We start from the raw sequence: 18,159 nt of genomic DNA on the forward strand, positions 1-18,159 counted from the left end.
ACCTGTCTGGATAATATTTATTTTATTGTGAGGCAAATGATAACTCAGGTGATTAAAATTTTTTTTATAGATTAAAGACATTTTTGTCATTTTTAATGTCTTACTACTAGTACTTTATAAAAAGTATTTGAGATTATGTTGACATACGTTTTAAAACAAGAAAAGCTTAAGTGGTATTTAATGGATAACTTATTACGAAGAAGGAATTCTTTAGGCCTGCTTTGCGTCTTAATTTGTGTTGCTGTCTTTCAGCATTTTCCTGCATAAAAAGTAGTGTGAGAAACAATAAGGAAGAAGATAAATACAATAATGATAAATATTTTGTGATTGATCAGGAAGCATTAAGGCATAAGAAAGTCATTAATCAGGCAGAATCAGGAAACGGTTTTGAAAAGAATTCCTTAAAGCCAAACTCCAGAAAAAATGTGTATTTACTTATGCAAAGGCTCAGAAAATTTATTTCTGCATTTTTGACAAGATTTAAGAAGTTCAGATCAGATCAGACCACAATAAGAAATCTTATTACCATTTTGATAAGATGCCTATAATTTTAGGGAGAAAAATGACACCTAAAGTTTAGTTCAATTTACCTTCAAACGTCTTGAAAATAAGTATCTACTCTTTTTAATTTCTGATGGAATTGCTCTAGGGTGTAGGATTGTGTGCCAGGTGTAGCAATCTTTGTAGCCTTTTTTTTCAACCTCAGGCATGTCCCCACGTCTTCCTGATTAGGTGCTTTGGATCTAGATCAACAAGTTGAGGCAAATCCACATAAAGAATAATGAATCAAATCTGTCAGTGAATCTGGTAGGTTATCTGGTTGGTCTTTCTGACAGGAAGAAAGGCAGATCACTCTATGCTTATACCCTTCCATAGACATAATTCTTGAAATCCTTTCCATTTTAGGGTTGCCAGATAAATTAGAAGATGCCCTAGAAAATTTTAATTTCGGGTAAATAATGAATAATTTTTTACTATAAGTATGCCCCAAGTAGTGTACGTGAAATATTTTTACTGAAAAATTATTCATTGTTTATCTGAAATTAAAATTTAACTGAGCATCATTTATTTATTTATTTATTTATTTATTTATTTATTTATTTATTTATTTATTTACATGGGCAGGCACCAGGAAATGATTGTTTACTTTTATTTAGCAAATTTGGTGACTCTATCTCCTTTCTCTAATCATTTCATAGCAGACTTCTAAAAGGTTTCAAGTAAATAGCTAGTTCCATAACATTTCTTGAACCATACATCTACTGTCCTGGGCACTCTAGAGGATAAAATTTAAAAGAAAACCCTATTTTCTGTCTTTTTGGAGCTTGGGGGAATGGGGACCTTTATTGCCCATCCATCATAAGCTGAAAATTTTGCACTTTGTGTACATTTTTTTCACCTAATTCTTATTTTAGCTCTAAGAATTTGTTATTTTTTCACCCGCACATAGGATTATAGCTCATAAATAGTAACACAATGACCCAAACCCTGGCACCTATTTAAAGTTCATGCACTTTCCTCTCCTTCTATCACCCTCAGAGAAGCCTACTATAAAATTGAGGAAAAAAGACATTTAAAAACCAAGAGCAAGTAGACGTAGCACAAGCAAGACTTGTTCATGTGTTGTGCATTAAATGCTAAGGGATTGGAAGCCTACCCATCAGTTTTCCCAGGGTCCAACTGTGAAGTCCACACATCTAGAAAGTTATTTAAGTAGCTAACAGTAAAAGCTGGGTGAAACAAAAAGGGAAAATGTGCTGGTGACCCGAAGAGGAAGGACCCTAAGAAAGGCAACTGAATAATAGCAATATAAATTATTTAGAAATTTCTAGAATTTTGAGCATGAATGACTAGATCTCACATATGCTGAAGCACAATATCATGGCATTGAACCAAGGTTCAGAGGCACAGTTTAGTTAAAGGAAGAAGAGGAAGCACTGACGTAAAACTTGTCATAATTCTTTCATAGATTTACCCAGGGTTTGCCTAAGAGAGAGATAATAGAGTTTAGGGTATCAAGAAACAAAAGAACAAAACCACAAAACTTTCAAAGCAATCAATTGATAAGGCCAGAGATAAGGAGAGAGTGCCTATTTTAGTTTGCTAAAGCTGCCAGAATACAACACAGCAGAAATGGATTGGCTTTTAATAAGGGAATTTATCTAGTTAAATACTTACAGTTCTTCAGAAGAAAGGCAGCTAGCTTTCATCTGAGTTTCTCTGTTAATGGGCAGGCACATGGCAACAGCTGTTGGACTTCTCTCAACAGCTGTTGCCTGGCTTCTGTGTTGCAATGGCTTTCCCTGGGGTGATTCCTTTCTGCATCTCCAAATGTCTGGACTGAGTTGTGAGCACTGAGATGAGGTGTGCTGAGCTGCTTGGGCTCTCTTCTGACCTCTTTCTTTTAAGCCTTCAGCTAATTAAATTAAACCTCACTCATTGTAGAAGGCACTCCCCTTAGCAAACTGCAAATGTAATCAACCACAAATGAATTTCACATACTAATTTTAAGTCCACAGCCATAGAAAAATGGGGCATCATCACCTGGCCAAGTGACACCTGAACCTAACCCCCACAGCTCTCTTCCCAGCTAATCTCTGTAAGGGAATCAAATGCAGAAAGAACAGTACAGAACAGGGTGGGAGAGAGATTGAGGCCATGGAGAGAGAGGGGAGAGAGATCCTTGGAAGATGAAGGTCAGGAACAGCTTCATGGAAAAGGTGAGATTGTCTGGAGCCTTGGAGGGTGATTAGAGTCTTCATAAGTACAGTGGAGATTGTTAGTGGATGATGTTTTCCTTTCCAAGCTACCAAAACAAATACCCTGCAATGGTTTGTCTTAAACAACAGGAATTTATTGGCTCACAGTTTGAGGCTGGAAGTCCAAAAGTGAGGAAATGCTTTCTTCCCAAAGACTGGCATTCTGGGGCTGGGTGACAGTGATCCTTGGTCCTTGGCTTTTTTGTCCCATGACAATGCACATGGCAGCATCTGCTCCTTTCTCTTCTACTCCCTGTTGATTTTCACCTTCTTGCTTCCCTTGGCTCTCTCTGTGATGTTTCCTATAAGTAATAGGATTAAGAACCATCTGATTCCACTGAGCCATACCTTCAATGAAGTAACCTCATCAAAAGATCCTGTTTCCAAGGGTTCATGTCCACAGGAAAGGATTAAGTTTGAGGACTTGTTTTTCGGATATACATAGCTCCAAGCCACCGCAGGTGCCTTCAAATTAGGCCTAGGGGGTTAGATTTATTTAAGGGGATATATATGGAGTGATTTGAGATGTTTGAACTGAAATACAGAGCAGTGAAAGACTGTCATGTGACAATATGCAGACTGGGTTGTTGGTGGTGGGGCATGGTGTTTAACAGGTCATTTTTTGAACTATGACATCCATCCAGGCTTAATGTGCCCCAGAAAGCAACTGGGCATTTGCCTTGCAGGCAGTAGGAGAAAATGAGTGATATCTTTTTCTTTTCTTATGATCTGATGCAATGTGAGACCACTGGGACCTGGAAAGAAGTGAATCTATCTTGTCAGTCCTATAGAGGCAAAGTAACTGGGTCTCTGCCCAACCCCCCCCCCCTCAAAATCAGGCATCTATTAGCAAGAAAACTAATCCCCCTCTGAGTGCTTAAGGCTATCACACCCAATAAAGGGATGGAAAAAGACCAGATAACTTCTGCTTGGTTTGATATCATTGGTCTTTTATTGCTCTCTAAAATTCCCACTACAACAAAAGATTCCTTGTAACTTATGAATTTATTGTAATGTGCAAAGTCATAAAAATAATAATGATAATATATTTGGTTTACTTACAGAAGGAAGAGGAAATTTTGTTGGTGAGGAAAGAGCTATTACACTAGATGAAAAAAAACCTTGGCATTAGACCCTGATCTATTGCTAAAGAGCTCTGTGATTCTAGACAAATCACTCCTTAAGCCCTGAGCCTGAATTTTCCTTATTTATAAAATGGGGCAGTGTGTAGGTGTTCTAGTTTGCTAGATGCAGGAATGCTATATACCAGAAACAGAATGATTTTTAAAAGGGGGAATTTATTAAGTTGCCAGTTTACAGTTCTAAGGGTGTGAAAATGTCCCAATTAAAGTAAGTCTATAAAAATGTCCAAATTAAGGCACCAACAAGAGGTTACCTTCATTCAAGAAAGGCTGATGAAGTTCAGGGTTTCTCTCTCAACTGGGAAGGCACATAGTGGACATGGTGACATCTGCTAGCTTTCTCTCCAAGCTTCTTGTTTCATGAAGCTCCCCCAGGGGCATTTTCCTTCATCTCCAAAGGTCTCTGACTGCATAGGCTCTCAGTAGTTCTCAGGGTTCTAAAAAAGGGACTCTCTCCAAAATGCTTCCTCTTTTAAAGGATTCCAGTAAACTAATCAAGACCCACCTGGAATGGGTGGAGTCACATCTCCCTCTAATGAAAGGTTAATACACAATTGGGTGGGTCACATCTCCGTGGAGATAACCTAATCTATGTTTCCAACCTATAGCACTGGCTAGGGATTAAAAGAAACGGCTGCCTTTTAAAAATGGGTCAGAATTAAAAGATGGCTTTTCTAGGGTACATAATCCTTTCAAACCAGCACAGTAGGTTTGGAGTCTGAGGCCTCTTCCTTTAGGGCTAACATTTTACATTGTCTAAAAGGCCACAGAGCCATGGGCTGTGTGTATTAATACATTCATATCCAGATGTATTTGTGGGAGGGGGTAAAAATTATATGTCATTTAAAACATTCGAAATCAGGATTGGTCAGGAGATTTCTTTCACAAAAAATTTCCATCACATTTTAATCCCAAATTGACAGAACTACAGAGTATGAATTCAGTTCAAAATAGATAAAGTAAAATTAATTAAAGTAAAATTTTTAAAAATTTAAATTTTTTTAATTAAAATTTTTTAATTAAAAAAATGTTTAAATTTATTAAAAATTTGAGCCATTAGGAATTGGCAAGTAATGTTGATAGAATAAATGAACCTCTGTAAACTGACCATCCCCACATAAACTCCTGATGAAGACTGAGTTACATTTTGAACCCATTTTGAATTTTGTTCACTAAAGATTATGTGGTTCACTTCCATGATTTTAAAGATGAGAATACCAAGCTCCAGGAAGATAAAATAACTTTCTTGAAGTCACACTTCTGACTCCAAATTGAGAACTTTTGATGCCTCCCATGGGTATTGCTTTAGACCTTCTGGAGAACTTCCCATCCGTTGTCTCAGCAACATTCTCAACAGCTCTGAGGTTCAGGGCACTTGAGCTTTGCTATTCCACTTTTACAAATGTACAAGAAAGCTAGGACCAGAACCCAATTCCCCTGATACTTAGTTGAAAATCCTTTCTTGCAACACTATGGGTAAACTTAATTTGACAATGATATAAAGATCAAGCCCTACTCCTCTCAACCGAATATTTCTGCCTGGCATTGGGTGCATTTGTTTGAGTCAGAGATTGTTAACATATCAATTAGATCTTAATATGAGTTTATTTAAATTTGGCTTTTATTAAAATTGACTTTTATGTAACCATGAAAAGGAAAGTTGGAAATTGCCAAATGATGCTGACTACCTCATATCCTTTCTCTGACTAAGGCTGATCTTTGAACACATCTTCAGGCCAGAACTTTAGAGATCTTACCTTAAAGACCTCTCAAGTTTAGAGGTCTCTCCAGAGATCTCAGAGCACCTGCCCAATTCTGCAGGCTGAACTCTTCTGAAGTCAGGGACCCTGGAAAGACTTTGAGTACCTGACAGCAGCATCAGAAAGGCAATTCCTTCTGTAGTTGCTTAAAATGTATTTTCTTAAGGGTTAGAAGCTTACAAACATTTCATTAGTCCACAAATTTTATGGTCAAAACAGACAAAATTGCATACAAAAGTTTCAAAACATTCATTACCTAAAGCCAAGTTTCCAGGCAATGTTTAAGAAAGCTGCCTTTGGATGTGCCCTACTAACAAGCCAGGTTCTCTCAATAAAGGAGTCCCAGTCTGGAGTCAATGGCCAAACCTGGACATCACTAAACCATCAAGATTATAAGAAGAATTTGGGCTGATTATCCATCTGGTTAGCCCAAATGTAATAAAAACCTGAGGTCTGGAAGTGTTATCAAGAGCAGGAAGCAGATGCTTCTGGGGATTAACACTCACTTTGAATTCAAAGTTGTATAGTTCTTGTGGTCTTGGGCCAGTCATTTAATATTGAAAGGCGTATTTTCTTCATCTGCAAAATGGGAGTGATAATCCCTACATCAGAGGGCTTTTGAAAGGATTAAATTATCTCTACAAAATTTCTTCATGAGTAACATAGCTCTTGTCACATAATATATTCTTTGTAAATGTTAATTCCCATGTCCTGACTTTGGAATAGTTTCTTTCACCTCTTAGGGATATATTTCTCTGCTGCCAGTGTCAGTGGGTTAGTTCTTTAGTTCCCTCATTACTAAAGCAAACTCCATGCAATGTATTGACTTAAAAATGGCAATTTATTGGCTCATAATTTTGAGGCTAAAAGAAATCCAAAATCAAGTCTTCATCAAGGCAATGCTTTTTCTCAGAAGAGTGTGGCATTTTGAGACTAGCTATCGTGATCTGTGATCCTTGTTTTTTCTGTCACATAGCAATGCACATAGTGGCCTCTTCTGGCTTCTCCCTTCTCTTCTGGGTTCTGTTGACTTTCAGCTTGTGGCTGCTTCTCTTTCTCTGTGATCTTCCTTTTAATGCTTTCAGTAATAGGATTAAGATCCATCTTGTTTCAGCTAGGCCACACCTTTACTGAAGTAACCTCAAAAGGCCCAACAGGAATGAATTAAGGTTAAGAACATGTTTTTCTGGGGTACATAGCTCCAAACCACCACAGTTAGTTATTCCCGTACTGTCTTGGAAAGAATAAGAGTCAAGGATGCCCTCATTACAGCATGTCAAAGCTGCTGAATGAGCCCAAGATCAGCTTTTGATTATGGAACCTCCAAGGGAAATACTTTTTCAAACACTGAAGGCAAAAATAAATCTGCAAAAGGACCACAGGGAGCCCCTAGAAAGTAGACCACTCCTGTAAAGAAAGGAGTGTTTAAACATTAAGATTAGTTCAGTTAAAGAGCTTAGGTGTTCATTCATTCATTTGATAAATACATTTAAAGTCGTCACTGGCTCAAAGACCTGGGTGATATCTACAGAGACAATGTCAGCAAGAAACAGTCATGGTCCCTGCCTTCCTGAATTGAATAGTCTAGATCAGGGATTGGCAAACTTTTACTGTGAAGTAACAGGTAGTAAACATTTTAGGCTTTGCAGCTATTCAACTCTACCATTATAGCATCAAAGCAGCTATAGATCATTCATAAATGAATGAGTACGACTGTATCCCAATAAAACTTTATTTATAGATACTGAATTTGAATTGCACATAAATTTCAGAAATATTATACTTCTTTTGGCTTTTTTTCAACGACTTAAAAATGTAAGACCCAGTTTTAGCTCATGAATCATAAAAAATCCAGGCACCAGACTGAATTTGGCCTGTGTGCCATAGTTTGCTAACCCCTGGTCTAGACTGATACATGTAATTTTAGTATCCCCAATAATACTGTAAGTTCCTTAAAGCTGAATCTTTTGTAGCTTCTATAATACCTTGTACAACACAAAGTGTTGTAGGCACTTGGCAAACACTTGTTGAACTTGGTTATATTGGACTGATGGAGACATAGTCACCAGGCCTAGTACAGGAGGAAAAGGGTGTGATAGTTGCATCCTGTGGATCCAGAAAAGGGCTTATTCTCACATATCCTTCCCTTTTCTACCTCTGTGATCTCTACTTTCCTGTGATAGCAGTGCTGAAGCCAGTTAAAGGTAGCTGTATATATGAGAAACATTTGAAACTTTTGTTGCATGAAGCCTTGGCAGAAGAATGTTTGGAGAAAACGTGTGCAAGATAAACACTGATTTTAAAGATCTGAGATGGGCCACTCGAGAATAGGATGGGTGAATTGCAGTGGATTAGGATGCAGATGAGTGATTGCCTGGGCAGAAAGCCAGATGGCGGAGGCTAGACACAAGGAGATTTGTAGATTGCCATTTGTGGATGGCTCTGATTGATTTAAACAGAGTGGGGGGAAAATCAACTGATTTCTTGAGAGCAGAAAATAATATATATTTTAATGTGGGGGCTCACTGGGAAGCCATTTGCTCACAAGCTTAAGGCTGGTCCTGGTAATCCTGGGATGTGGATGGGACATGCCTTTGGCTCCTCTCTCTTTGGCTGATGTGCCCTTCCTCCTTTTTTGGATTCTTCACAACATTGATCCAGTGTTCACAGACTGTCACTTACCTTTGCTGCTCATCTCTGCCTCCTCTTCCAAGGCAGTGTCCCCTACTATAGAATTGTCCTTATTCTTTCTTCTTCCCTACCCTCCCTCAGGAACTCATGTTTCTGCCATGGCTGTCCTAATAAATTCATTTCAGTTATTTATTGAGTGATAGTGGCCTGATGAACTTTCCAAACCAGAAGATGTTTTCATTTTGTTAGAGGATTTGTACTGCCTTAACCCTTAGAACTTGGGGCAAGGTGGGCTTTCTTAATGCCTTTTCATATTCTACTAGGGAGGTATCAACTTATTCCACCTCCATATGTAAGACCATGTCTATTAATTGGTGCCATATTTTCACCAAAAGATATTTCAGATACACAAAGGCGTGGCATTAGGGAGAAATGGGGAAAAGTGCCAAGATAAGCAATGGAAATACATTTCCCTTTCAACATGTAAATAAGGATAATAGAAAGCAACTGGCCATGATGACACATTCGACAGACCAATGAACACACTTGGGATGAGAGGCTTAGGGCTTGAATATTTAATGTTTAAAGCAAACAATAGCTGGATGCCAGGGGAAGTATGGCTGGTTAGAGGGAAGAAGAACATTAAAAGAATGTTACATGAGCAAGTTGGCTACTGCTACAAAGTCTAACAGAAAAGTTATCAAAGATTAAAGGGAAATTGAAAGAGACGACCTGAGGCAGGACAAAGAGGCATACCATAAGGAATAGGATGTGGGAGAAGGTGAGTCTTGGAAAAAGGTTGGTTTAGGGACTGCATTTTAGATGATGGATGGAGCAGCAGAAGTTGAATCTCTCAGGAAGTAAACCTGTGTTCTCAAGTAAGCGGACTGCCACTGACATGGCTTGTTGAGCAATCAACAAGAACAGATGGTGTTTTCATTCTGTTGTAGGAAAGGATCCAAGAATGATAAGTAAGTTCGAAGTTAATCAACATTCAGAACCTATTATTTTCTTTATTATCGGAGAAATTCTTGAGAATGCACCAAGTTAGAAGCCCAAAACTACTGGCATTCACAAATGAGGGACTAAAGGAGGTTAGAGTAAAAAAAAAAAAAGTTGACTTAGGGTGCAGGAAAACAGATTTCGGCAATATGGAAGGTGCTAGAGGGAAGAGGAAAAGGTGGCTTCCCTTTTTAGAAGTCCATGCTGGTTGGAGGGGGCACTAACAATGTAGTCCATGGTGGGTGTTGACAGGAGGGGGGTGGAAGTTTCCTAGATGGAGGCAAGATGAAGGGCATTGATTTTTCACAAAATTGTAGAAAAGTTTAACTTTGACATTTAACTCCTTCTCCACCTTGCAGCGATTAGGCAGCTAGGGATCCAGATCTGGTAATCAAGTGTGAGCCCATAGGCAAAACCACTTTATTTCCAAGTTGTATAATATCGGAAGACAGAATCAGAGATAGAACCATTATAATCCACAGGTACATTTTCTTGAGGATCTTCCTACTTTAGGAGCACTGGGTTATCACAAGGGAAAGTTTACGATTTTCATTTAAAGAAAAATACAGTTTTTGTAGACATTGCAGCAATAGCTGATAGATATCTAAATATCTCTGTATTAATTTATATTGCCACATTGTTGACTAGTTCTAGCCACATAGGACTTCCCTTTCTAGAGGTATATCTACAACAAGTACAAGATGTTACTTACAGATTACCTTAATGCAGATAAAAATTCCAGGTGGGTAGTTCTGAGGACAGAGGTAGGCTCTCTCAGTTCCTGCTCTGATTTTCATGTCCTGGGTGTCAGCTCCTGGTCCATAGAGGTCTTTAATCTTCAAACACCTCTGAGTTTCCATACTGTGCCAGGGGTATGACTGAGGAGGTTTGGGGTAAAACATCAGGAGATAGAGCAGTTCTGTCCAACACCAGATTCCAAACTCAAGCTTTCATCCTAGACTTTGAACCTGCTATTTTGCCCACTTGGGTTGAGTCTTACAGTTTTCAGATTCTGGCCCAAGAATGAATGGGGATTAGACGTACATTTGTTTCTTTGTTCATCCATTCATTCAACATATACTTTTTGAGTAATTACTATGTGAAAGGCCATCATTGGCTGACTAATAGTTTTTACCCATTGCATTCCCTAAAGAGGCTTTAGTGGACTGTGAGTAGTAGGGGGCATTTGGGCCCAGGGCTAGCAGGAGCAGGAGTTCACTAATATGTCTTTTTACCCTCCTGGGAATAAAGGTAAAAGACCCTTCCTTCATCCCTCCTATGTTATTATTCCTTAGATGGTAAATCATAGCCAGTTTTCATTTGCCGGTTTTCACCTTAAGGATAAAGCTAGAAAATTTAAGTGTGCTATACACAAGTATCATTTGCTATTGTTGCTGTTACCAAGTCCCTGCAATGATGATATTAATAGTGTTTTACCTGCCTAAAGACTGGGGGAGAGGAAAGATCTGAAGACCTCTGATATTTACATCCATCCATCTTTGGGATCGATGGCACTACATACTCTCCTGTCACACCTAAGGCACCCTATAGGACTTTACAAGATGGGTGGTAACTTCCATTCAGTCATCAGAGAACAGTTTTTCAAGCCAGACTTTCATATTTATCCTCTTAGACCCTAGACATATGACCTTGGATGAATAAACAAAGGGTCTAACACAACACTTGGTGCTTAGGGAGTAGTAGTTCCATTTGAACTTGTATGTAACTATTGAAAGAACTGTGAATGAAGTAATTATTTGCCATCTCTAATATAATTTCTGCAGGAGAAGTTCAAGTCATGATGTGGCATAAAATGTTCACAGGCATCACTGTAAAAGGCTGACTGTCAGGTGAAGAGGAATAGATGTCAGCCCAGTATAGCATTTTTAAGATTCTTCTTACCGTTACCCTGTCCTTTTAGCAGCTACAGGTGCTTAGGGACTTTGTTTCCCAAACTGAATGTTTACCCAGTTGCTTTTCTGATAGCCACATTCTGCTTCTATTTGATCACCAGATAAGTATGGGATTACCATGATTTGGACTGTTTTGATCATTTAAAAATAACCCAAAACAACAACACATCATTTGGCTTTGAAATATACCTTCAATATCATTAGGTTGTTGCTGATTACCTGTAGCAACCACTTATTAAAAGGGAGAAAAAAAACAGTTGTTGAAACAAGCTCTCTAGATTCTATCGGCGAGCCAGCTGAAGGGACCAGCTGGCTCGCCCCACTCTGCCTTTGGCTGGGTGCTTATGAAAGGCAGTGAGCCCCAGGGAGAACTCAGACTCGAAGAACTGCTGGCAAGTCTTCCTTGTTGTCTGGGATCTGACAGACACTCTCTCAAGGAGGTTACAACTCTTCCCAGGTGTGTGTAGTGAGGGGCTGCTTCTCCGGCCTGGGGATGGGCCATTTGTTAAAGACTTGCAAGGGAAGAGCAGAAGGCATGCTCTCTTTCTGCATGTTTGTGTGTGTGTGTGTGCGTGTGTGTGTGTGTGTGTGTGTGTGTGTAAGAGAGAGAGACTTGAGGGGGCATTCAGAAAGCTTCCTCTTCAAAATATTAGACCCACCAGCTATCAGTGTACCCTCACCCCACCTTTCTTTGTGACCTTGGGCACTCTTTGATGGTAAAAATTTCCTTTTAAAGTTCAAAATGCCCCTAATGTTAAGCTATTAGCTAATATCCTGTATACTCATTTCTACATTAGCTGGGCTGAGTTGAAAGCAGCGATGAGCAAGGATAGATCACAGCCAAGGATGTGAGAGATTGCCTGGAGGAAGATCGGCTGTGCCAAGAGAGAGGAAGGTGGGTTGATACGGGGAGAGAATATGCCAAAAACCATATCAACTTATAGCTCAGTTTTGCCTTAGACTATGAGATTCTGTGTTTTCTAAGTATTAAAAAGAATCCTAAATCGCTGTATAAAAATGACTTATTTTCCTAAGGTAAATTACCTGGCACAAGGCTTAGACCAACAGAACTTAGCTCATAGGCTTTTTGAAGGACACCTGCTGTGTGGTCAGGATGGCTTGGAGGAGCAGAATGTACCCTGGACCTGGCTTCCAATCCTGGCTTTGACATTTGATCATTTAACATAATGTTCCCTGAGCATCTCCCTCCACACTGACTCTAAGGGAAGGCTTGGGTAAGTCACAAAAACAAGAGTATACCAGAACTCCTGTGAATAACCATCTAGGCAGAGGTAGAGGTTTTTGGTTTTTGTTTTTCTGCATGGGCAGCTACCGGGAATCGAACGCAGGTCTCTGGCATGGCAGGTGGGAACTCTGCCTGCTGAGCTACCATGGCCCACCCAGAGGTAGAGGTTTAAATGATGAGTTCTCAAGAAATATTTTGTAATGTTCCTCACTCATGTCTCCTTACAAATGTCCTTCCTTTGAATCACTTTCTTTCCTTAGACTTCTAAGCACTTGAAATTCTACCTTTAGTTAAGGATTCAGGAAAGCACTTACTGAATTCAATTCTGTATCATTTATATAAACGATGGAGTATAGCATTCTTGAGGAAAAACTTCCAACACCTTGCTTTTTTAAAAAAACACTGAAATTATTCTCACCTCCTTGTTTTTGTCCATCACATTTTCCTTACTATTCTCTACTCCTTTCTAAACCCAACACTTTCTTCAAGACTTAGCCTGGAACCTACAATCTTCATAAAGGCTTTGCTGAAATTCCACAGCACTCAAGTCTGAAAAGCACTTTTTTACACTCACCCCAGCACTTGATTTTGCCTGAGCTGCTTCATGTCTGTAACCTCATCTTACAACTAGACTATAAATTCCTCATGGCTGGTACAATGTCATATTTTTCTTTCACACTCAATGTGTTGAGTACAATGCTAAGCACATGGCAGGGTATGACAAATTTGGAGAGCGATTGGATGAGCTGAATTTAATTGAGTCCTTAATCTTAAATTGAGAAAGCTCTTTCTAAGGAGAAGCAAAGGACCTTGAGAAAAAACCATTGTTTTGAAAGAGTCATCCAAGGAAACACCTTAAAGGATGTCAGTTAATTATACCCAGGAGTGTTCTAGGCATAGTGGGAAAATATAAAGAAAAATTATAGTGCAGATTCTGTTGTGGAACCTATAATTTTGGACCGACAGAGGCTCATAGAAGAAGCAAAAACAATTATGGGGCAGTCCATTTCAGAGTACAATCGAATTCCAGATTGTATGTAGCAGTGCAAGGAAAAGACTTTCCTCTCCTTTACTGTCTCTGGATGTCTCTTACAGATAAAGCATATTGGATTCCCTTTTTCTCCTGACCTGTATGCCTTGAAATGGCTTTTATCATCTCATTCACCCCTGATTTAAAACCACAACCACCTCCTACATCTGCTCTCACCTCTTCTGCCCTGCATCTTTCAATCCTGCCAGTGGCATACTCACTGTGTTTTGGCATCTGGAGTGGATCATTTTTGAAAACCTCCCTCTTCCACATGACAAATTATTTTCAGAAATAATCATGTAATAGCCAGTAATAATGTTTGTTTCTTTGATGTATTCTTCAGTTACAAAACAAACAACACTTTTAAAATAAGAATAAATTTCAAATTTAAAGATAGTATTAAAATTCAGTGAACTATTTCACATATGAACTAAAATTTGTACTTGTCAAATAAATATTATATCTTGCTGTTTGCAATCTGTTTCACTGTTTAAATCACAAATTAAGAACTTCAAGTGGATGCATAGAATTAATGAATCTCAAGCTCTGTTTCTTTGTCTTTATGACTGATGGGCTACTATTGTTTATTATGAGGGGTTAGAGACATGACCGGAAATGAGACAAGATGATTTTGAACTATTACAAATTTACTCCCTAAAAGAACATATATAGCAATTCTAGTTGGGTGAGGGTACATCATAATCGGAGGTTCTCCAAATTTACTTCAATGTAAATAAAATACTTATTAAAGAATAAATAATAAAAATATGCTAATTTAAAGCTCACATAATTTGAAACTGAACAGTAAGCGCAGCAATAGTTTAGAGCGAAAGATCTTTTTGGGAGAGCAATTTTCCAATCACTGGCATTATTTAGAATTGCAAGTGCTAGGTGATAACAAAAAACAGACTATTAATTGGTGTTAGAATTTTAAAATTCTCCAGAGACAATACACCTTCTAAGTATCTGTTCTTGGGAGCTCTTGTTACCCCATTGTGCCATTCACCTTGTTACCACTCTCACCTTCCTGGAGCTCATCTCTTAGCATTCAGGAAACTCACACAAACCCTCTTGCTTTTGCATCAAGCTCAGAATTCTAGCTCAAATTCAAGAAGTTTCCTGGTTAAGCATGATGTCACCTCTCAGAGAACATCTGCTGCTTAATGCCCTGCCCAATACATACCACCCTCTAGTTAAGCCTCTGTCCCTAATGTCTCTCACCTTAGCACATGCTTATTCTATTCTTTTACCTCTCATCTCTGGGCTTCCACTTCCACAAAGTCTGCTTTGTCTTCAAGGGCCATCTCTCTATGTCCTTCACTGTAGAGTTCTGTTCTTTTGGCTTTTTGATAATGGATCATATATTTCATGTCCTCAGATAGGATATCCTCTATGTGTGTGTGTGTGTATGAATCCCCCAATTAGATAGATCGATAATAGGAACCATAAACCTTAATATATATTTTAGAAGAACGTTGTGTGTTGAATTGTGTCCACCCAAAAGGTATGTTTAAGCCTAATCCCCAGACAAATCTGACCTCATTTGGAAATTGGGTCTTTGCAGATATAACTGCAAAGTTTAAATGAGGCATAGTGGGTTAGGGTGGGCCTTAATCCAATATGACTAGTGTTTTTATAAGAAGAAGAAAATTTGGATACATACATACAAAGGGGGGGTGTCATGTGAGGATGAAGATTGGAACGATGTGTCTATAAATCAAGGAGCACCAAGTACTGCCTACAACTACCAGATACTAGAAGATAAAGCATGGAACAGATTTTTCCCTACAAACCCAAAGGAAGCATGGCCTTGCTGCCATATTGATTTCAGACTTCTGTCCTCTAGATCTGCAAGAAAATGAAGTCCTGTTGCTTTTAAGTAACCCAGTTTGTGGTAACTTATTACACAGCTCTAGGAAACTAATGCACTGGGCCATGTAACTTAGTACAGTTTTAGATCCAAAATGAGTTCTTAGAGGAATTCAATACAGATATTTTGGACCAAAGACTTTTGGAAAATGTATAGTGTTGAGAGAAAATATTGCTTCCTCATTTGACTTTTGCCTCTGGGTGGTCTATCACAAAGCACTTTACCTCACTGTAACTTAGTTGCCCCCTTCATAAAATTGACATAATCTTTATTTCCCAGGGTTTAATTAATATTTGTAAGGCACTTTGATATCCTCAGATGAAAGGAGATATTGCAAGCAAAACACCATCCACATTTACACATCTATCATTATAGTTATTGCTGTTGTTCATAAAGATTATTATTATCACCAATAATAATAATCAGAGGGTTGTTGCAGGGTCTTTTCATTTGATCCTGGGTACCTTCCCAGGGGCTATAGGGCTGGAGCAATTGCGAACTCTTTGCCTAGTTTCCTATTTGCCATAGATGGACTCAGACTACCATATGGGAGGTGAAGTGTATATGATTTCCCTGGTATACTGCAGGGATATGGATTTCTAAGATGTCGCTTTGAACATTTTGCTAGCAATCTCTAGTGGTTCCTACAACATGCAGGAGAGGAGCCCCGCATAGTGAGAGGAGCCCAGACTTTGGACCAGTGCTGGCTAGGCTTCAATCATGGACTTTGCTGCCTACTATGGTATTTTCTTGGCAGCTATCTGAGACTCAGTCTGGTCATCCATAAAATCAGAAAAATAATGTCTACTGTGTAGGGCTCAGCAATAATATATGCAACCCATATATTAAATTAGAATAGAATCTAAAAGACACACAGTTCACAATTAATGTAACATACCAATTAAGAACACAGTCTCTGCATTCAGTTTGGATTAAGTTTTAGTCTTGGCTCAGTGACTTTTAGATGAGCGACCGTGGGGGAGTAATTAACCTCTCTGTGCCCTAGTTTTGCCATCTGTAAATCAGCGATAACAACAGTACCTGCCTCATAAAGTTATTTAATGTGTGTAAAATGTTTTGAATGGCATCTGGTGCATCCTGAGTATTCATAAATGCTGTTGCTGTTATTGCAATGATCATCATCTACTGCTCAATATAAAGCCTGACACATAGCAAATATTCAACAAATAGTAATGTTATTAATAAAAATAAATGTCCCAAATCCTTAATGTGGCCTTCTATAATTTGGTGCCCCAAAACAATGGGCTGGGGGCAAATGCCTTGGTTCCAGCTCATCTCTAATCTGGTCACTCTTGAGGACATGCCCTTTCTGTGCCCCAGCCTATGAAGTTTCACGGTTCAGTTCTTCTCAAGTTTTTAAGACCATTGTCTTTAGGGCTCTAACTTGTCACCAATTGCTTTCTTACACAAAACAGTTATTGCATACATTGTGGCTTATTTTACCAAATTCTTCCTTCCAGCATTTTCTGGTAACTTATCTCTGTCTGGAATGATCTCTCTCTATCATTCTTCAGATAAGATTCCCATTTAAGGTCTCCCTTTCCTTACCTCCACAAAGTGTTCCTCTAGAGTCATGGTCACCAGTGTTTTCTCTTCAACTGCAATCCCAGGTCACTTAAAGTCCATGCCGTTCATTTGGCTATGCTGTTCATTTGGCAGGGATTGTTCATTAGCTCGTGAGTTATTTCTATCCATCTTCTCTCACGCTCAGGCCTAGTTTTCCAGTCCTGAAATTCTTCATGATTTATAATCACCCAAACTAGACTAGATGCTCCTTGAGGAAAGAAACAGTTTATTACATACTTTTGAGTTCCCTGTAACACCTGATAATATCAAACACATAGTAGATTATTACTAATCATGTGCTCCTGCCTGGAATACGTTCCATTTTTACTTGTCCACCTGGAAAGTTCCAATCCATTCTTCAAAACCTACTTCAAATGGCCTTTCCTTCCGAAGTCTTCCCTTATTTCAGCAGAAAGAATAAACTTTTATGTTCCCAAATGATTCTCACACATGGCTACTTTAACGCTCAATACCTTTTGCTAGATTCAGTTGTTTCTAACATTTCTGTGTCTATCAAAAGACTGTGCTGAGGAGACCAGGTTATTTACCTTTGCGCCTTCCTTTCCCAGAACAACTTCTATTACATGTAAAGGGCTTAGTATGTTTTGCTGAGTGGCCCACTGATGGATTGTGGGGTCCTTGGCTGACAATGAGGTACTCCCCACCCTTATTCTTATGGACCATTGAAAGGTCTTATACAATGGAATGAAATTAGAGAAATTTACCATATGCTGTTATTAATTCCTTCTCCTACTTCAATTTGGGACTCGGAGGTACAGACTGACTGTGTGTTGACATCATTCTGGAATAGTGAAATGGGAAAGTGAACTGTGTGACTTTCAGTTTCATCCTACTCCGTGTTATACCTACAGATTGTGGATGGTTTTTTTGGGTCCAGCACAAGGACCTGGCCACACAGACAAGAAAAGCAATGATTCTGAAACATTCTTACTGGGTGAGCTTGTAATTAGTAATTATAGCTTATTTTTTTGTGTGTCTTTGTTCCACTCTCGGTAAATGGTAATTTCACCCCCTTGTTTCTCCTGTATCCCCATGCTCTAACCCCAAAGAGGACAAAGAAATAATGGAGTTGATGTTCACTTATAAAATACAAAAGCTAGAATATTAAGTAATATATACAAAGTATGCCAGCTCATAATATTTCAGTGGTAGGGAAATCCATCAATTTTTTCTGCCTTGGATAATTTTCTTTGGTGCA

At 38.8% G+C, this 18,159-nt stretch overlaps 1 long non-coding RNA gene across 6 annotated transcripts in view; it reads right to left on the bottom strand.

Moving 5' to 3' along the window:
- Positions 1-18,159, bottom strand: part of LOC143687871 (uncharacterized) — a 107,637-nt gene that overhangs the window by 55,815 nt on the left and 33,663 nt on the right. Inside the window, exons 4-6 of one of the 6 annotated variants that reach the window (XR_013177719.1) lie at positions 16,923-17,148; positions 10,014-10,172; positions 651-743 (exon numbers count right to left, since the gene is read on the bottom strand). This is a non-coding gene — a long non-coding RNA (uncharacterized LOC143687871). Of the gene's footprint in view, positions 1-650; positions 744-2,743; positions 3,062-8,866; positions 9,234-10,013; positions 10,173-16,922; positions 17,149-18,159 lie in introns of those variants that run through there. The other 5 variants (XR_013177718.1, XR_013177720.1, XR_013177715.1 and 2 more) reach the window with 5 other exon arrangements.

The sequence above is a fragment of the Tamandua tetradactyla genome, chromosome 1 (assembly GCF_023851605.1).
Source record: "Tamandua tetradactyla isolate mTamTet1 chromosome 1, mTamTet1.pri, whole genome shotgun sequence".
NCBI classification, from domain to species: Eukaryota; Metazoa; Chordata; class Mammalia; order Pilosa; family Myrmecophagidae; genus Tamandua; species Tamandua tetradactyla.